At 45.4% G+C, this 19471-nt stretch overlaps 1 protein-coding gene across 2 annotated transcripts in view; it reads right to left on the reverse strand.

The window, feature by feature from the left end:
- Positions 1–17591, reverse strand: part of IRF5 (interferon regulatory factor 5) — a 53564-nt gene extending 35973 nt beyond the window's left edge. Inside the window, exon 1 of one of the 2 annotated variants that reach the window (XM_033959714.1) lies at positions 17435–17591. The gene's annotated coding sequence lies outside the window, so the exon portion shown is untranslated. Of the gene's footprint in view, positions 1–17429 lie in introns of both variants that reach the window. The other variant, XM_033959713.1, reaches the window with a different exon arrangement.
- Between the last annotated feature and the right edge of the window lie 1880 nt (positions 17592–19471).

The raw sequence follows: 19471 nt of genomic DNA on the forward strand, positions 1-19471 counted from the left end.
TCTTTGGGAGCAATTTTTTTCTTAAAATTTCCTGCCAAATGTATGATTACTTATTTAAATATTTCATGTTTTTTTTTTAACCTGATCAGTTGGAGAGATTCCTGATAGATAAAGAGACGGATGTTCAAACAAAAACTTAATAATAAGTTATCTACAGGTAGTGTATATATATATATATATATATTTTTTTTTTCCTTTGATGTTTAAAATTTCTAAGAATGCTTCCTCTCTTTTTCTTGATGTGGACTCATATTGCTTTAGAATACTGTATGTATTATAAAATTGTTATACTTAATAAAAAAAAAAAAAAAAGAATAGACTTACTGGGTCAGAACAATGGTCCATCTAGTCCAGTCGCCTGTCCTCAAGGTGGCCAATCCAGGTCACTAGTACCTGGGAAAAACCCAAATAGTAGCAAAATTCCATGCAAAATCCCCAAAGAATAGCAAGATTCCAGAATCCCAAAGAGTAACAAGATTCCTTGCTACCGATCCAGGGCAAGCAGTGGCTTCCCCCATGTCTGTCTCAATAACAAGTGAAGAGGAATTTGCAGCACAGCTTTAAGGTGTTTCTGGGGTTGTGTGTGTGTACCGTCTCTCCCAAAAGCCACTGGGGACCCATAACAGAGACCCTACCGAGGCTATGTCACTCAAAACCCAAATGACAAAATTATGGCTGTCTTATTTTGGTCACACCGTCAGAAGAGAAAGATCACTGGAGGAGGATATTTATGTTTGGGAGATCGAAAGAACCGGGCAAAGAGGGCAACCTGCAATCAGATGGCTGGACACGTTGACAACAACCATGGGGATGACACTGGAAGACCTTACCGGACTAGCACAAAAGCGATTTCTTTTTAGATCTGTAATTCATCGAGTCGCTAGGACTCGAACACGAATCGATGACACCCAACAACCACCATCACAGAGGAAAAGGCAGCAGCGTAAACATCCAGTGGGCCCTCGTACTAGGAAAACTGAACACGCCAGTTAACTATAGAACCTTACAATGAAATTACATACAAAGAGAAAATCTGCCATTTGTCACACACGCACACACACAAAATAGTAACTTAGTAGATGACGGCAGATAAAGACCCAAATAGTCCATCCAGTCTGCCCAACCTGATCCAATTTAATTTTTTTCTTCTTCTTCTTAGCTATTATGACCATAAACAAGAGGCACGTGAACAGAAATTAAACTGAAACCCCAGGAAACCAGATTCTTGTACGTACCGGGATGATCCACGCTAAGCTAGGATTCTGTAAAAGGGCATGCCGCACCACGCGCCCTTTATAAAATATGAGCTTAGCGTGGGTTTCACACCTAACTTTGGGTGCCAGCATTTATGTCTGCCAAAACCTGGTACAAATGCTGGTGCGCAATTTATGGCTGTTGAACATGCAAGCGATACTATCTAATATAATAAAGCTCTAGCCGCGCATGCGCACTTCCACCTGCGTGCGCCGGTTTTCCGTGAGTGTAGGTCTCTTGCAGGTAGGTGTGCGCATGCGCGCCTAGCTGTGCCAGTGGCCTGCCTGCTCTCCACCTCGCGCAGTCCAGAGTTTATTTTAAAAGAACACGCCACGACAGCTCCTCCCACGAGCCGCTCCTGCATCGGAGAAGGCTTCCGACACAGGCGCGATCATGAGAGAAGACACCCGGCACCCTCAAACCCAAAAATGTGTCAACGGGACCGCGGGAAGGGAAGGGGGGGAGCGGGGCAGCAAGGGATGAAGGGAGCCACGGCGCTATCCTGTCGGCTCCCACACACAACCTACTCCTCCCGCGGCCCGGACAACGAACTCCACAGATGCAGTGTGGCCAAACCAGCTCCCCGCGGCCCAGCAGAGGCCCTGCGCCAGAGTGCGTCGGCAAACGATGCAGAAGCCAGCTCCCCCGGAGCCCAAATCCAATTCCCAACAGCGCCAGACAGAAATAGATAAGGTAAAGGGGAAATGGGATCTTGAATATGGTTAGGTAAAAGCAAGGGAGAAGGGCTACTGCTGGACAGGGGGAGCAGGGAAAGGGTACTGCTGGACAGGGGGAGCAGGGAAAGGGTACTACTGGACAGGGGGGGGAGGTAAAAGCAAGGGAGAAGGGCTACTGCTGGACAGGGGGAGCAGGGAAAGGGTACTACTGGACAGGGGGGGAGGTAGAAGCAAGGGAGAAGGGCTACTGCTGGACAGGGGGAGCAGGGAAGGGGTGCCGCTGGACAGGGGGGGAGAGAAAGAAAAAAAAAAAGAAAGAAAGAAAGAAAGAAAAGAAAAGTCTAAGTCTACACATATATTCTAGCACCCATTAATCTAACGGGCTTAAACACTAGTTCTATAATATGGTGCCTAGCTTCCGGGAACACTCCTTGATCCATCCATGCCCATCCCATAGCCACACATCTTTGGAGCTGCAGACTATAGAATCTAGGCCTGCATGGGATGGGATAGGGTGGAGTGCAGATCATAGTAACATAGTACATGATGGCAGATAAAGACCCGAATGGTCCATCCAGTCTGCCCAACCTTACATGCTCCATAAAAATCAATCTTATAATTATAATGGTCCTTTTTCTTAAATATTTCTGGGCCAGAAACCCAGAGCCCTGTCCGGTAGTGTGCTTAGGTTCTATCTACTTGGATGGAGTTTCCATCCAAGCTCTCCCCAGCCCATCTTAACCATTTCAGCCATCAAAGCCCTCCCCAGCCCGTCTTCAACTGAATGTCCACATACGGGACACATACCATACTAGACTGTCTAGTTCCTTCATCTAAATACTAATTAACGCTAGTCCATGCCATTATAATTGATTTTTTTTTTCTGTTGTTGCTCCTACCTTATGGAACGCCCTTCCAAGCCATCTTAGACAAGAAACGTCCTTACCAATATATTAGACAAATTTAAAGACCTTTTTGTTTAAGGATGCCTATACTATCTAAAAAGTTCTTATTCTCTCTCAGTACAGAACATTAATTGTATGGCCTTTTCTTTTTTTGATTATTGTATTTTTTTCCCCTCCTCCCCTTTGGCTCCAGTCACGGTTTCTTTTTTTCTGTGTATTGCATCAATGATGTGTTTTTTAAATCCCCTGTTTCATCAGATATGTCTTTGGGTTTTTTTTCAAAAATTCAGTGTAAACTGCCTAGACGTAACGGTAGGTGCTACATCAAATAAATGATAAGCTTGATTAAGTTAACTAGTGTGGGCATGGATCTGGCATCTGGGTTGGGGCTTTGCGGAACCAGGCCTAAAAGTATTCATTCCAAAACTTTTGTCTAAAGCAGGCAGAATTTTAAATAGATAACGAATCCATTTATGATTATACAGTGCCCGTCCCTCTGAATATCTATCTAATTCTGTGCATTTTTCGGTGTCAGGTCAAAAGCGCGCCGGGACAAAGGCGCGCGCAGACAATTGAGCGCAGCGCGGAGGCGTGCGCCATAGAAAATTACAGTTTTTAGGGCTCCGATGGGGGGGCGTGGGGGGGAACCCCTTCACTTTACTTAATAGAGATCGCGCCGCGTTGTGGGGGCGTTGTGGGGGGTTTGTGGGGTTGTAACCCCCCACATTTTACTGAAAACTTCACTTTTTCCCTGTTTTTAGGGAAATAGTTAAGTTTACAGTAAAATGTGGAGGGTTACAACCCCCCAAACCCCCCACAACGCCGGCGCGATCTCTATTAAGTAAACTGGGGGGGCTCCCCAACAACCCCCCCCCCCGTCGGAGCCCCTAAAAACTGTAATTTTCTTCGGTGCGCGCCTCCGTCTTGCGCTCAGTTGTCGGTGCGCACCTTTGTCTTACGCGGGGTTGTCTATGAACCATTTTTCAAAGCTCCTGATCTCCTAAAGCTGGTTCCTTTAATTGAGAGGCAAATTACATCTAGTGCTTAGTGGATCTGGACGTTTCAGGATGTTTCAGTTAACTGTTTTTCTGACATAGCTGAGAGGTTTCTCACTACTCTGGCACGAGAGACTCAAATGCCAACCCTGGAGGGCCACAAACGGGTCTGCGTTTCAAGATAAAGCAAAACGGAACACGATCACAGACCAAGTGACCCTTATGTAGTCCTGGGAAACTCCCTAGTAATACATGTGAGAAACAGAAGAAGAATATTTATTTATTTAATTCATTTTCAATCCCGCTCTCCCCAAAGAGCTCAGAATAGGTTACAGGTTAAACATGCATAATATGCAGTTAATAGGTTACAATTCACCATAGTTACAGTACAGTACAAGTTTTGTGATACAAGTATGTATCCTAACTTGAGACATACTAGGGATAAGGACATAAGAATTGCCTCTACTGGGTCAGACCTGTGGTCCATCGTGCCCAACAGTCTGCTCACGCGGCGGCCCTCTGGTCTAAGACCAGCGCCCTAACTGAGACTAGCCCAACCTGCGTATGTTCTGGTTCAGCAGGAACTTGTCTAACTTTGTCTTGAATCCCTGGCGGGTGTTTTCCCCTATAACAGCCTTCACAAGAGCGTTCCAGTTTTCTACCACTCTCTGGGTGAACAACAACTTCCTTATGTTCGTACGGAATCTATCCCCTTTCAGTTTTAGAGAGTGCCCTCTCGTTCTCCCTACCTTGGAGAGGGTGAACAACCTTTCCTTATCTACTAAGTCCCTTCAGTACCTTGAATGTTTTGATCATGTCCCCTTACAACGTCCTCTGTTCGAGGGAGAAGAGGCCCAGTTTCTCTAATCTTTTGCTGTATGGCAGCTTCTCCAACCCCTTAACCATCTTAGTCGCTCTTCTCTGGACCCTTTTGAGTAGTACCGTATCCTTCTTCATGTACGGCGACCAGTGCTGGATGCAGTATTCCAGGTGAGGGTGCACCATGGCATTCTGTTTGCCCTTTTTGCCGCCACCGCACATTGCATGGATGGCTTCATCGACTTGTCGATCAGAACTCCCAAGTCTCTTTCCTGGGAGGTCTCAACAAGTACCGCCCCGGACATCCTGTATTCGTGCATGAGATTTTTGTTACCTACATGCATCACTTTACACTTATCCACGTTGAACCTCATTTGCCATGTCGATGCCCATTCCTCGAGCCTGATTATGTCACATTGCAGATCTTCGCAATCCCCCTGCATCTTCACTACTCTGAATAACTTCGTATCATCCGCAAATTTAATCATCTCACTCGTCGTACCAATGTACTTGCGTATGTTCTGTTCCAGTAGGAACTTATCCAACCTTGTCTTGAATCCTTGGAGGGTGTTTTCCCCTGTAACAGCCTCCGGGAGAGCGTTCCAGACCTCCACCACTCTCTGGGTGAAGAAGAAATTCCTTACGTTTGTACGGAATCGTTTCCCTTCTAGCTTTAGCGAGTGCCTTCTCATTCTCTTCACCTTTGTGAGGGTGAGAAATCTCTCAGTCTCTACTAAGTCAATTCCCTTCAATATCTTGAATGTTTTGATCATGTCCCTTCTCAGCCATATAGTTACAGCGCAAGATTTTTCAGTACAAGTTTTTATCCTAATGCGACACTTTACGTGACTTGATATTGAACGAGAGCAACAGTGCCAAGTAAACAGTCATTTGGAGATGCAGATCTCCCATAAGAGCCAAAGAAGACACGTTGTTTCTGAGCAACAATGCCAAATAAAAGGGTTAACTTGTGCTCTTTTTCAGTAACTTAAAACTGCATTCCCCACCCTGGCATCCTGTCTGTCTTGTCTGTTTAGATTGTAAGCTCTTTTGAGCAGGGACTCTCTTCTTTGGGAGTTTGCACAGTACTGCGTATGTCTGGTAGCGCTCTAGAAATAATTAATAAATAGTAGTAGGTATTTTCATGTCCTCAGAGAGCTTCTGCTATGTATATTTTGTGATTCACCAAGGATTGTCGATTTTAAGCATTTACTTTCCACACAAACACAATAAATACATTTGAGGCCACGGAGGGTTAAGGGACTTGTCACTTGCCCGAGATCACAAGGAGTCCCAGGGAAATCTTGGAAAAAGTTGGGAGGGTTGGTAGTGATGGACTCGTTTTTCTAACGACCCTAATTTATTTATTTAAAAATTTATATACCGCAGAAAAACTGGTGGTTTAAAAAATTACATGCATACATATTAAAAATACTAAACATGTTTCGACAAGACAAGCACAAAAAAAACATTAACTAACGATATCATTATTAAAACCTTTTTTTTTTAAAATTCATCCTACAAGATGGAAAGACAAAATCCCATAAACACATTTACAGGACGGGAAAGCATTAACAACAAATAGCATTAGTACATGAAGGCATTGACAAATAATTGCGTTGTCAACATTTTCTTAAAGTTCGGTCTCCATAAGAGATGTGGATTGAGTGCTGTTATAGGGCTCAACATGTTCCTTTCTACAAAAACCTGGCAAGGTCAGGCTTGGAACCTAATGCCTGCCAGGCTGGGGAAGATTGCACTTGGTCACCTGACTGGATCTCACAATGACTTTCTTTTGCTGTGGGTTTTGTTTTTGAAAGATACTTCCTCTTTCAGGACAATAACACCAGCAGATGCAGAAGTTGGCATACTGGCCCGAGCTATACCACACACAGATGCCTCACGGTCTGAAATACTTTGCTGTACTTTATTTAGAATTTGCAATAAGACCACTATGGTACAAATATACAAGAAGCAGAGAGCTCTGATGAAGGCCTGTCTGTACACGTGGAGGGGTGTTTTTGGTAGGTCGGCTAAGTCTGAGGTTGGACGTTTTGGGCAAGACGTCCACAAAACCAGTAGAAAAAAATGTCCCTTTTCAAAGCTGGTAAGCGTCCATATTTTATTTTTGAAAATGACCTATGCATAAATTTTGATCCTGAGGACGTCTATCTTTTTTGGCCATTTTAAAAAATAAAAAGGTCCACATGAAAAATGAAAAGCAAGTTTTGTAGACGTATCAACTACCTGTCTGATTGTGGCAGAGAAATCCCCATCAGCTGAGCCAGTTTAGGGGATTCTTGCCAGCTCAGCTGATGGGGATTCCCCCTGCCAGGATCAGCTGAACTGGCAGGTAGATTCCTCCCTCACTCCCAGGCACCGATCCCCCAGCCCCCTCCACAGCACTCCTCCCCCCAATATCCCTCGACACCCCCAAAGCCCATTCCCTCCTGCCTACAGGGCTATGTGCTGCGAATGAAGGGCCTTCCTCCTCCCAATGCATCTTGGGATGCAGTGGGAGGGGCCTAAGGCCCTGATTGGCTCAACATTGCGATGCATTGGGAGGGGGAAGGCCCATCATTCGCAGCACTTGGCCCTGTAGGCAGGAGGGAGTACGCTTCCCTCCTGTCAATTTTGCAGCGCAAGGTATGGGAGTGTCGGGTGATGTGTGGGGGGGTGTTACCAGTGCTGTCAGGGGTGTCGAAGGATGTTGGGGGGCTGGGGGATCGGTGCCTGTGAAGGAGAGAGAGAGGAATCTCTCTGCCAGTTCAGAAGTGTGTTTGAGGGTGGGGGTGGGGTGTATGTGTGTGACATGTGCTTCTTGGGGTTTCCGCTGGATGGGAGATGGGCTGGTGGTCTCTGGTAGGGGAGAAGCAAAAAACATGACATTTGAAATCATCGTTTTATTATGGCATACAGTGTATGACATGAACAAAGTGCAAACTGTTTGATTGTTAATATCCTTCGACGTAATCTCCTAGGTTGTCATGCGTGAGGGACACACTGTGAATGCATAGTATTACCAGTCATTTCTGCAGTACCACCTGTGTCGTGCAGTACAGGAGAAACATCCAGATCTGTTGCACAACACCATAATCCCACATGACAATGCTACATCTCACACAGCAGACAGTTGTTTACAGGGTTGGGACTGGGAGACTACTCTGAAGGAAGGATGTTAACAGTTAAACGTAATCGCTAAAGCTGAACGAGTGAGGTGATTAAATTTGCAGATGACACGAAACTGTTCAAAGTTGTTAAAACTCATGCGGATTGTGAAAAATTGCAGGCAGACCTTAGGAAATTGGAAGACCGGGCGTCCAAGTGGCAAATGAAATTTAATGCAGGCAAATGCAAAGTGATGCACTTTGGGAAGAATAACCTGAATCACAGTTACCAGATGCTAGGGTCCCACCTTGGGGGTTAGTGCCCAAGAAAAGGATCTGGATGTCATCGCAGACAATAGGGTAAAACCTTCTGCCCAATGTGCGGCAGCCAAAAAAAAGAAATAAGATGCTTGGAATTATTTTTAAAAAGACTAAGAATGATATAATGCCTCTGTATCGTTCCATGGTGTGACCTTACCTGGAGTATTGCGTTCCATTCTGGTCTCCTCATCTCAAGAAAGATAAAGCAGCACTAGAAAAGGTTCGAAGAAGAGCGACCAAGATGATAAAGGGGATGGAACTCTTCTCGTATGGGGAAAGACTAAAAAATGGTTAGGGCTCTTCAGCTTGGAAAAGAGACGGCTGAGGGGAGATATGATTGACGTCAACAAAATCCTGAGTGGAGTAGAATGGGTACAAGTGGATCGATTTTTTTTTACTCCATAAAAAATGATAAAGACTAGGGGACACTCGATGAAGTTACAGGCAAATACTTTTAAAACTAATAAGAGGAAATATCTTTTCACTCAGAGAATAGTTAAGCTCTGGAACGCTTTGCCAGAGGTTGTGGTAAGAGCGGATAGCGTAGCTGGTTTTAAGAAAGGTTTGGACAAATTCCTGGAGGAAAAGTCCATAGTCTGTTATTGAGAAAGATATGGGGGAAGCTTTTGAGTTTTTTGCCTTTATGCATAGTTTGCAGCTTGACTGCATATTTTTTATTTATTTATTTATTTTTATTCATTTTTACATCTTACAACAAGTGTATCAATAAATTGACTGCATATTTAAGTAACTACAGCACCCATGATCTGGAACTCTCTTCCATTTTCCATATGAGCAGAACATAGGGCTCCTTTTACAAAGCTGTGATAGCGTTTTTAGCGCACACAGAATTTCAGCGTGCGTAAACCCGCGCTACGCGGCTAGAACTAACGCCAGCTCAATGCTGGAGTTAGCGTCTAGCGTGCGCTAAAACCGCTAGCTTTGTAAAAGGGGTTGACGCGTGATGAAAAGTCGCGCGCTTTAATCCCGCTAGCGCGGCTTGATTAAAAGAAGCCCTATATTGTAATTATGTTTATGTGCTTCTATTGTTTAAAAATGCAGAAAATAGTTTTTCAACGGCCGTTGAAAACACATGCGTCTTCTTCGCTCCGCGGAAACGAAGAAACTGGGGACCACGCACTCCTCCGTCGGGCGGGAAGGCACGCGCGCATGCGCGGTGCGGCCAACTAGAACTTTCTAGTTAAAAAGTCCGTACCGGGGCTCCGTCGGTGACGTCACCCATGCGTTAAGAATATGCTGCCTGCTTGTCCTGGGATAAACAATGTATACCATAAAATCTGTAATCTTTAATATACTACAATATCTCATCACCCTGACCTATACAATCTTAGTCCTCAACAAATGATCTTTAAACTAAACTAAACTAAACCTTAAGTTTATATACTGCATCCTCTCCACGGAAGTGGAGCTCGGCACGGTTTACAAGAACTTAAAATATAAGACGAGAAATGGAATGGAAGAGTAAGGGGGAAATAGAATTACATGTTAGAGAAGAGCCAAGTTTTCAGTTGCTTGCGGATTAGTTGGAGAGAGCCCAGGTTCCGCAACGGGATAGTAAGGTCGTTCCAGAGACCTGTGATTTTGAAGAGAAGAGATTTTCCCAGTTTACCTGCATAGAGAATCTTTAGAACTATTATTCACTAACTCTGAACTTTGTTTATTCCACTCAATCTGTAATACCTTTTAATCAATGTAAACCGCATAGACCTTCATGGTTCTGCGGCATATAAACTGTTATTATTAGTATTATTATCAATGGGTATTATGATTGTATTTCCGTTAATTATAAATTGATATGATACTGTGCTGTTTGGCATGCCAATGAGGGCTAAGAACCAAATATCATCTAAGAATAACGGGCTTCTACTTATTATGACAGGGGTTCCCATACAACAGATCATGAGAAACTGGAAAAATTGGGATCGATTGAATTATAGCTTTTGGTGGAACTCCCTATGTCATATATTTAAAATGGAAAGAGTAATTGCCATGCAGCAGGGGAATTTTAGGGAATTTCAGGATATTTGAGGACCATTAACAAAATATTGTAATGATTGAATATCATTTCCCCCCCTTAAATATGCACATCCAAGGTGGGGGGAGAAAGGTGGGGGTATTTTGGTTTTCTTATGAGTGCAAATAATGTGGAGGGGGGGTTGTTATATGTCTTCTTATGTTTGATGAAAGTCATTGAATATGGGGGTGGGAGGGTTATGGGATCTGAATTAAATTTTAATAGGATATTAAGTGATGTATTTAAATATGTGATTGACTAGTCTTTAAGCCCGTTACATTAACGGGTGCTAGAATAGTTGTGTCTGTCTGTCTTTCTTTCTTTCTCTCTCTCTCCCTGACCGCTGTCTGTCTTTATTTTTGTCTGTCTCTCTGGCCCCCCCTGTCTGTCTGTCATTCTTTCTGTCTGTGTCTCTCCCTGGCCCCCTGTCCGTCTTTCTTTCTTTCTCTCTCTCTCCTTTGCCGCTGTCTCTCTGTCTGTCTGTCTCTCTCTCTGGCCCCCTGTCTCTTTGTCATTATTTCTGTCTGTGTCTCTCCCTGGCCCCCTGTCTCTCTGTCTTTCTTTCTGTCTGTCTCTAGTCTATATCTCTCCCTGGCCCCCTGCCTGACTGTCTCTCTCTGTTGCGCCATGCCTGCCTGTCTCTCCGTAGCCCTCTTCTGTTTCTCCCCCTCAGAGCAAACCAAGATTGCTGTCTTCCCCCAACACACCCCTCCCCCCAAAGCAGCCCCCTTTCCCTCTCCCCCTCAACTTCCCTGTGCAGCAGTAGCAGCATTTTTCTACTTCCTTTACACCGGACATCTCGCAGCACCCGCAGGAGACAAACCGCCGTCCGCCGCAAATGGAATGCAGCCACGGAGGCCCAAATCACAGCGGCAGGGATCACACCGTTTCAACTGCGCACGTGCGGGTAAGGGTTTTATTATAGAGGATGTTATATGCTGTTGCACTTATTGTAAGTTTTAAAAATGAATAAAGAATATTTAAAAAATTATAAATTGATTAAGATTGTAGTACCCCTGAATTTCTGTCATCCTGCCTTTGCTCTTTATAATTTCCTAAGATTGGGGGTCTATATAGAGACATGTAGTTAGGCCCCCCTTTTACTAAGTTGCGCTAGCTGTTTTAAAACCCGCTAAATATTAGTGCACGCTAAACGCTAACGCATCCATAGGATGACTTCCTGGAAGCGAAGGGGATTGCAGGGTACAGATAGAGGGTTACTTAAAGGACATTAGGCGAATTAGGGTATGAACGTTTTAGGTTAGAAGCACTTACAGGACCTGGGGGGCCGCCGTGGGAGCGGACTGCCAGGCACGATGGACCCCTGGTCTGACCCGACAGGGGCAATGCTTATGTTCTTATGTTAAAACGGCTTGCACACCTTAGTAAAAAGGGGCCTTAGTTAGGTGGTTTATATATTTCCTGGGGTGTTTCTTATTGTGACTATTTTCTTTAACAAGTGTAAGCTTGTAATATTGTAAAATTGCAAAAAATAAAAATAAAAAAGATTCTACTATTTCTTCCCTTCTGACAATGATATAACTATGTTTTATTTATATTTTGGGCTCCTTTTACGAAGGTGCGCTACGGGTTTTACCGCACGCACCGGATTAGCAGGCACTATAGCAAGCGCTAGCCAAAAATCTACCGCCTGCTCAAAAGGAGTCGGTTGCGGCTAGCGCATGGCGGCATTTTAGCGGGCGTTATTCCGCATGTTAAGGCCCTTGCACGCCTTTGTAAAAGGAGCCCTTCAAGTTTTATACAGTTCTCCTTCGATGAATTTTGTTTGCTATAGAAATTCCATAAAACGAACTGAAGAGAAATGTGCAGACAAAAGCTGAACTGGAAACCAGAGATGCCAAGTTACCCAGGTCTAGGATGGAGCCTTTTGAACTGCCCCGACTTTGAACTTAACACTCCCAAAAGTGCGCTGTTTGTAGTGTTTGAATTGCCCACTGAAATCAGTGCTGTAAGTTCCATAATGCAACAGGTAACATAAAAAAGTTGATTCTTCATATATAAAGTGTGTAGCTCAGCTCACAAGGCTGCAGATGTTTCTCTAAAAGGATGCCTTAGTCAGGCAGGTGCCCCCTGTTCCTCCCTAGGGTCTTACACTGACTTAAACCAATACTTCAGTTCAACCAATAAATATGGGCGATACCGAACCACTCGGCACTTGGGAGATCCCCACTGTAACAGTCTTCATCTCACTTCACGTACCAAGCTAGACTACCACTAGTCTCTTCAGGGAAGATGCACGGATGTGAGCTTTTGAGACTATGATCCGGTTCTAGTTTTACCTCAGAGCATATAAGGCGGAGACTTGTAGTTTTCCGATTTCCTTACTGCGTTCTCTAAAAACAGAAACATGAAAAAAATGTGGACTATATCCATTTGTGCTCTAGAATAAAACTTGGACTGGATCAGCCTCTCCTGAAAATCTGGAGCCAGTTAACAGCCCTGTTCTTAGGCCAGGGGTGTCAAAGTCTCTCCTCGAGGGCCACAATCCATTCGGGTTTTCAGGATCTCCCCAATGAATATGCATGAAAATCTATTTGCATGCACTGCTTTCATTATATGCTAATAGGTCTCATGCATATTCGTTGGGGAAATCCTGAAAACCCGACTGGATTGCGTCCTCGAAAAGGGACTTTGACACCCCTGTCCTAGGCTGTGTCTGCAGAGCTTCCAAGTTGCCCAGTTCCAGGAGGGAGAGTTTAGATCAGTCCTGGTTTTCTGAGAACTTCATCCAGATGCATTATAGAGCATGCAGGGACTACGAGTCCCATGTGGCTTTATAATAATAATAATACTAATAACAACAGTTTATATACCGCAGGACCATGAAGTCATTTACTCCCATCCTCATCTTAATTAAAAGGTATTACAGATCGAGTGGAATAAACAAAGTTCAGAGTTAGTGAATAACAGTTCTAAAGATCATTTGTTGAGGACTAAGATTGTATAGGTCAGGTACCTAAGTACTTCAGGAACAGATGTGTTTTTAGGCGTTTCCTGAATTCCTTATAAGTAGTAGGCATGAGTAGTTGTTCCAGGTCTTTACCCCATAATGCTGCTTGATGTGAGAAAAGATGTTGATGATGACTTTTAAATTTGCAACCTCTAACCGGTGGAGGATGTAAGTTTAAAACCAGAACTGGCCAAAATGTCTCCCTCCTGAAACTGAGTAACTAAGGACCCGCGTGTGTCATAAAATGTGTATAATCAGGTACTAGATCAATCTGTCTTAAGAAATGGAACCCCTTAGTAACCCAACATGAAATGCCTGGCGTGAGGTTCTGCATTATTTGTGAAATGGAATTAGTCATTTCTGTGGAGCAGTTCTTATTTTTGTGCCGTATAAAGGGTGCTTTTTCCAATCACAAGCAGAAAAGAAAGGGATTTCCTCATCCATGGACCCTGCGTCTTCCAAGAACTAGAGGTCTGCACGGGAACGGGGATTGCGGGAATCCCGCAGGTCCCACGGGGTTCCCGCGGGAATCCCCCCCTAACCCACGGGACTCCCACGGGGACCCCCCTCTGACCAACGGGACTCCCAGGGGATGGAAGACTTTGGAAGCAGGGTTCGTCCATATAATATAATGGACACGTCAGCCTTAGTAAAAGAGGGGGTTTATAAGTTAATTACCTGAACAGAAAACAAAAAAAGGGTTCCACCAAAGAGATTCCACAAGGAAAACAGCAAAAGAAACTGTGGAATTGATGAACCTGTCAGAAGTAATTGCTGCTTTTTATGGGGACGGGCGGGGATGGAGGTAATTCTTTGCGGGGATGGGTGGGGACGGAGAGGATCCTGACAGGGACAGGTGGGGACGGAGAGGATCCTGGAGGGGACAGGCGGGGATGGGTGGGATTTCTGTCCCCGTGCAAATCTCTACCAATAACTAACAAGCACATAAGGGGTTTTCCAAAATTAATGGTTTCAGAACAGAAGCATTGTCTTGCAGTCTCAGAAGAATTTTAAAATTGTATATTATCTACAAATGAAGGCACGGGACCACTTAAATATCTCCCTGCAAACTCTTGAGACTCAGTAAAATGGGGACAGTCCCCTGGTTAGCTCCATGTGCACACAGGACAAGCTATGCATGAACAGAACTTTGCAGTGTGCTATAGAAACTTCCTTCATTGAAAGCCACTAAAAGGAAGCCTTAAGCGAGCTCCCTATAAATTTTCCACATTCCTTCTTCACATCGATTAATTTGTTCCCTAGGGTCACTCCCGCTATGGAGATCTTGCTAAGTTTTTGTAGACCCCCCCGGATTCTGTATAGGTCACTCAAAGATAGGTGCATTAATTTTGAGTGCAGATCTGTGCACAAAGTAATTGGCTAAACTGGCACCAAAGCAATAAATGGCGTAATAAGCACTTAACTGTAAATTAGGAGTTGCGTGCATATCCGCCCTTCAACTTATTCTATAACGTGTACCTAAGGCCCTCTTTTACAAAGGTGCGCTAAGCGTTTTAACTGCTAACGCGTCCATAGGATAACATGCTATAAAACGCTTAGCGCACTTTTGAAATCTTGAGAGAAAAGATTGTCCTGAGATTTTATCTTCTTTACGGGCAGACTGGATGGGCCATTAGGTCTTTATTTAATGTCATGTTTCTATGCTTCTCTGTTTGATGCATCTGTGCATAAAGTGACAGCTGGAGAAGAAAGAAAGCTGGCCCCCACACTACATAAAGTGGAGAAAAAAAGACACCCCCCCCAACAAAAAAACCCCAAACCCACTGAGCTTCACAGAACAGCACAAAACTGTATAATAGCAAGCTCACTGTCATCATTGGTAACAACCCCCCCCCCAAAAAAAAATAAAAATAAAACACTCCATATACCACATCGGGCCAATCTTCTTCACCGGCAGGGAAATGGCAATCAGTACCTGCACACACTCTTTCATTCATATGGGAGCAGTACATGAAATTCTTCTGCACGACAGTTTCTCTCGGAAACGGTTCACTATTCACTTCTCTCTCGTCACAGCTGAGCAACTGGTCCCAAAATGCTTCACTTCCCAACGGGAGACCCCCGCTTCGCCAAAGCGTCTTCAGGGGAATCGCGTTGCACCACAAGAAAACGCCACGGTCCAGTTTATACGCAAAAACGACCCAATCATTTTGAGAAATCGGAGAAGGGGTAAAATGAGAAATCGGGTTTCTATGCACAGGTGATGTCAGCATGTCACCCTCCGTTGTAACATCTCTTCATGGAACTGGCGATTGGTAAAAAATAAAAATCTCACGTCTAAGATTTGACTGAGCAAGTTTGAAGGCAGGCTGGGCTCCACTAAATGTAGCATCTGATGCTTTCCATGTACTAAGAATCATCGTACACTAGGTGCCAACTGAATTTGGCATTTCCAATAACTGGTACTTGCAGAACTATGCAGGTAGTCAGTATTCTGTAATTTAGCCCCTTAATACGTTTAAATGATTTTATTTTTTTTTTAAATTAAAGCCAACTATCCCCCCCCCCACCAGATACAAAAGTTCAGCCAGCTAAACAGGGCTCCAAAAAATACAGTTTTGGGTTTTTTTTAAAGTACCACCCCCAACCTCTTCCCACCTTCGCCCCTTTTACAAAACCGCAATAGCGGTAATTAGCACAGGGAGCATTCAGCGCGGTCCCCTGCGCTAATAATCACTATCGCGGTTTAGTAAAAGGGGAGGAGGGGTTAGTGTATAACTGTTGGCGAGGGGGGGCACTAAACAAGTGTACCTAGTATTTACATCAGCCACTGAGCTAGGATTAGTTGCTGTAACTGGGCAGGAGTGCTTTTATGGAACAATTTGACTGGACCAATTAGTCCGCTCTCAGACATTAAGAAATGGAAAAGGGTCCCGAAGACAACTTTATTTATAGAGGCTTTTCTCTTGAATGTTACCTACTGATAGAAATCCTGGAGAACTTTTGATACTTGTAAATTATTCTGTGCTGTATTCTTATTTATGAAGAAATAAAATTGCCCAAGACAGGCTCCTGGGAAGGGGTAAAACGCGGACCTGACAGACCTCGCGGATCTAAAACCGCACATCCTTAAAATTCTGAGGTCCATGTCCGTGCCATTTGTAGTTTCTGTCTCTGACAGACCTCGATGAGATTTTAGCGCTTTAGGATCCTAATACTTTTCCCTCCCTATGCTGAGGGAAGGGGTAAAACACGGACCTCGCGGATCTTCCGCTTGTAGTTAGTTTCTGGCTCTGACAGACTTCGATGACAATTTAGCGCTGACGGATCCGTCTCTGCATAGGGAGGGAAAAGTATTAGGATCCGTCAGCGCTAAAATCTCATCGAGGTCTGTCAGAGACTGAGGCCCGCGTTTTACCCCTTCCCCAAGAAAGGCAGAGCAGAGGGGTACATCGAGCAATTCAGAGGAAGGAAAGCAGCCGAGGCTCTGCCTCATGCCTACGATCCTCAGACTGAACCCCGGCAGCACCCAGCATCGTTTGGAGACTTCTTTTCCATAACGCACGTCCCAAACCTATGTCCCCGCTCTCTTTGTCTTTCCGAAAACCTATACATAAGAAGGCTTCTGCTCTGCCGCTCCAGCACTAGTCTCTGGCTCTGACAGACCTCTATGAGATTTTAGCACTGACGGATCCTAATACTTTTCCCTCCCTAAGCTGAGACGGATCCGTCAGCGCTAAATTGCCATCGAGGTCTGTCAGAGCCAGAAACTAACTACAAGCGGCAGATCCGCGAGGTCCGTGTTTTACCCCTTCCCGGGAAAGTATTAGGATCCGTCAGCGCTAAAATCTCATCGAGGTCTGTCAGAGACAGAAGCTGCGAGTGGCTCGGACACGGACCTCAGATTTTTAAGGACGTGACGTTTTAGACCAGGCTCCTAGTTTAGGCGTGCTATTGAGAATTACCCGCTTAGTTTAACTGCCAAAAGGAACTAGATAAGTTTTCTCAGAGCTGCAAACTTCGCCTTTCCTGCATACAAAAAGCTGAGCGTCCCCCAATTTATCCTAAAATTACCCCCCCCCACCCCCATGACCATCCTGCCTCTTCGCCCCTTTCTTCCGATCTCCGGATCTCCGTATTCAAGTCGGACGCGGTTTGCATTCACCGACAGCCCACTAAACTCGGGCTTAGGCTTTGCAAGACCCGGCAGCCGCTGTCACCCCGATGTGCTCCGGGGGCGGAAGGGAACGAAACGACGCGGCACCGAGGCTGCTCCGAGACACCACCTAGCATGCTAAAGACACCAGCTCTGCCCCCCCCCCCCCAGCCCAGATCGCGATGCCATCAGGTCCCAGGGGAGGAGGCTCGGGTGACAGCCGCTTACCTTACCCCCGCCGATCCCCTTGTCCCGGGCTCCTCTCTCCCCGATCTGTCCGTTTCCAGCCTCCCCTCCTCCTGATCCGTGAAGGAGGAACTAGCCTTTGAAACAAGGAAGGCAAACAAGTTACTGCGAGCCCTCGCTGCACCACTTCCTGATCTGAATCTATTTCTGGGGCTGGTGTCACAGCAGGCAGAGAGTGTGGTTACCCAAGTCCCGCCCTTCCGGTGCAAGGAAGAAGCTAGAGAGAGCAGCTGATTTGCAGCTGATCTACCTGTCTGCACAGGTGAGCTGCTCACAGGATGGGGGCTGCAGCTCCTTTACCTGTCAGTCTCTGCACAGGTGAGCTGCTCACTGGATGGGGGCTGCAGCTCCTTTACCTGTCAGTCTCTGCACAGGTGAGCTGCTCACAGGATGGGGGCTGCAGCTCCTTTACCTGTCAGTCTCTGCACAGGTGAGCTGCTCACAGGATGGGGGCTGCAGCTCCTTTACCTGTCAGTCTCTGCACAGGTGAGCTGCTCACAGGATGAGGGCTGCAGCTCCTTTACCTGTCAGTCTCTGCACAGGTGAGCTGCTCACAGGATGGGGCTGCAGCTCCTTTACCTGTCATTCTCTGCACAGGTGAGCTGCTCACTGGATGGGGGCTGCAGCTCCTTTACCTGTCAGTCTCTGCACAGGTGAGCTGCTCACAGGATGGGGGCTGCAGCTCCTTTACCTGTCAGTCTCTGCACAGGTGAGCTGCTCACAGGATGGGGGCTGCAGCTCCTTTACCTGTCAGTCTCTGCACAGGTGAGCTGCTCACAGGATGGGGGCTGCAGCTCCTTTACCTGTCAGTCTCTGCACAGGTGAGCTGCTCACAGGATGGGGCTGCAGCTCCTTTACCTGTCATTCTCTGCACAGGTGAGCTGCTCACTGGATGGGGGCTGCAGCTCCTTTACCTGTCAGTCTCTGCACAGGTGAGCTGCTCACAGGATGGGGCTGCAGCTCCTTCACCTGTCAGTCTCTGCACAGGTGAGCTGCTTGTTGCTTCAGCTGCCGCACAGGGACCAGTCTAGAATTTCTTCATCTGTCTTTCTGCACAGGGAAGCTGTGAGAATGTGGCAGAAAGATACTGAAGTATTGCCTATCATATTGGGTGCTACAAGGAATATCCGAGCACACCTGGGGCTCCTTTTACAAAGATGCGCTAGCGGTTTTAGCGCACGGTTTGCGCGCGCTAAAATGCTATGCGCTAGCTGCTACCTCCTCCTTTTAAGCAGGGGGTAATTTTTCAGCTAGAGCACGCCAGAGCGCTAATCTTGTGCGTGCGCTAAAAACGCACACTAAAAAACGCACACTTTGTAAAAGGAGCCCTTGGATAGGTCGCCTACACATGCAAAATGAAGCTCTTTTTTTGGCACGATGCAAGTACTGCAGAGCAGTAAATTTGGGAGGCTGAGATTACAAGTATACTCCACCTTCGGAGTGCAATTTATAAGTACTGTTATGGTATATGCAAAACTAACCCATTTGGAGACATTGCCCCCAGGACTTGCACTCTGCTTTACCTGTCTCACAGAGACAGGCTGTAGCTCCTTAACCTGGCTCCATACGTGGAAGTGAGCTGCTGTCTGGAAGGGGAAAAACTATGCAGGAAGTAAGTTGGAACTTTGTTGAATCCTTTTACCCTTTTTACAGATACAGTAGAACCTCTGGTCAAGAACACTTCCGAACCCGAACCAATCGGTTCCCCCAAATTTGCCAAAATTTTGCACCGGATCATGACTACACAATCGGATGCCGAACAAACACAGCTCCGGCCATTTTCAAGTTTCAAGTTTATTTATTCTTGATGAATCGCCTATATAAATTGCTAGGCGATGTACAATGAAATAACATGTATTAATAAGTGAAACAAGTACAATATTAATAGTGACATAAAAAACAAATTTGTTGTTAGATAAAATATAACATACTTTACAATCTGATTGTAAACCTAATTTAAAATAATGTGTGGGTAAAACATACAGGACATGTGTGGTTAAGTAGGGGAGTAGTTACATTTTTTG

This window comes from Geotrypetes seraphini, chromosome 9, assembly GCF_902459505.1.
Source record: "Geotrypetes seraphini chromosome 9, aGeoSer1.1, whole genome shotgun sequence".
NCBI classification, from domain to species: Eukaryota; Metazoa; Chordata; class Amphibia; order Gymnophiona; family Dermophiidae; genus Geotrypetes; species Geotrypetes seraphini.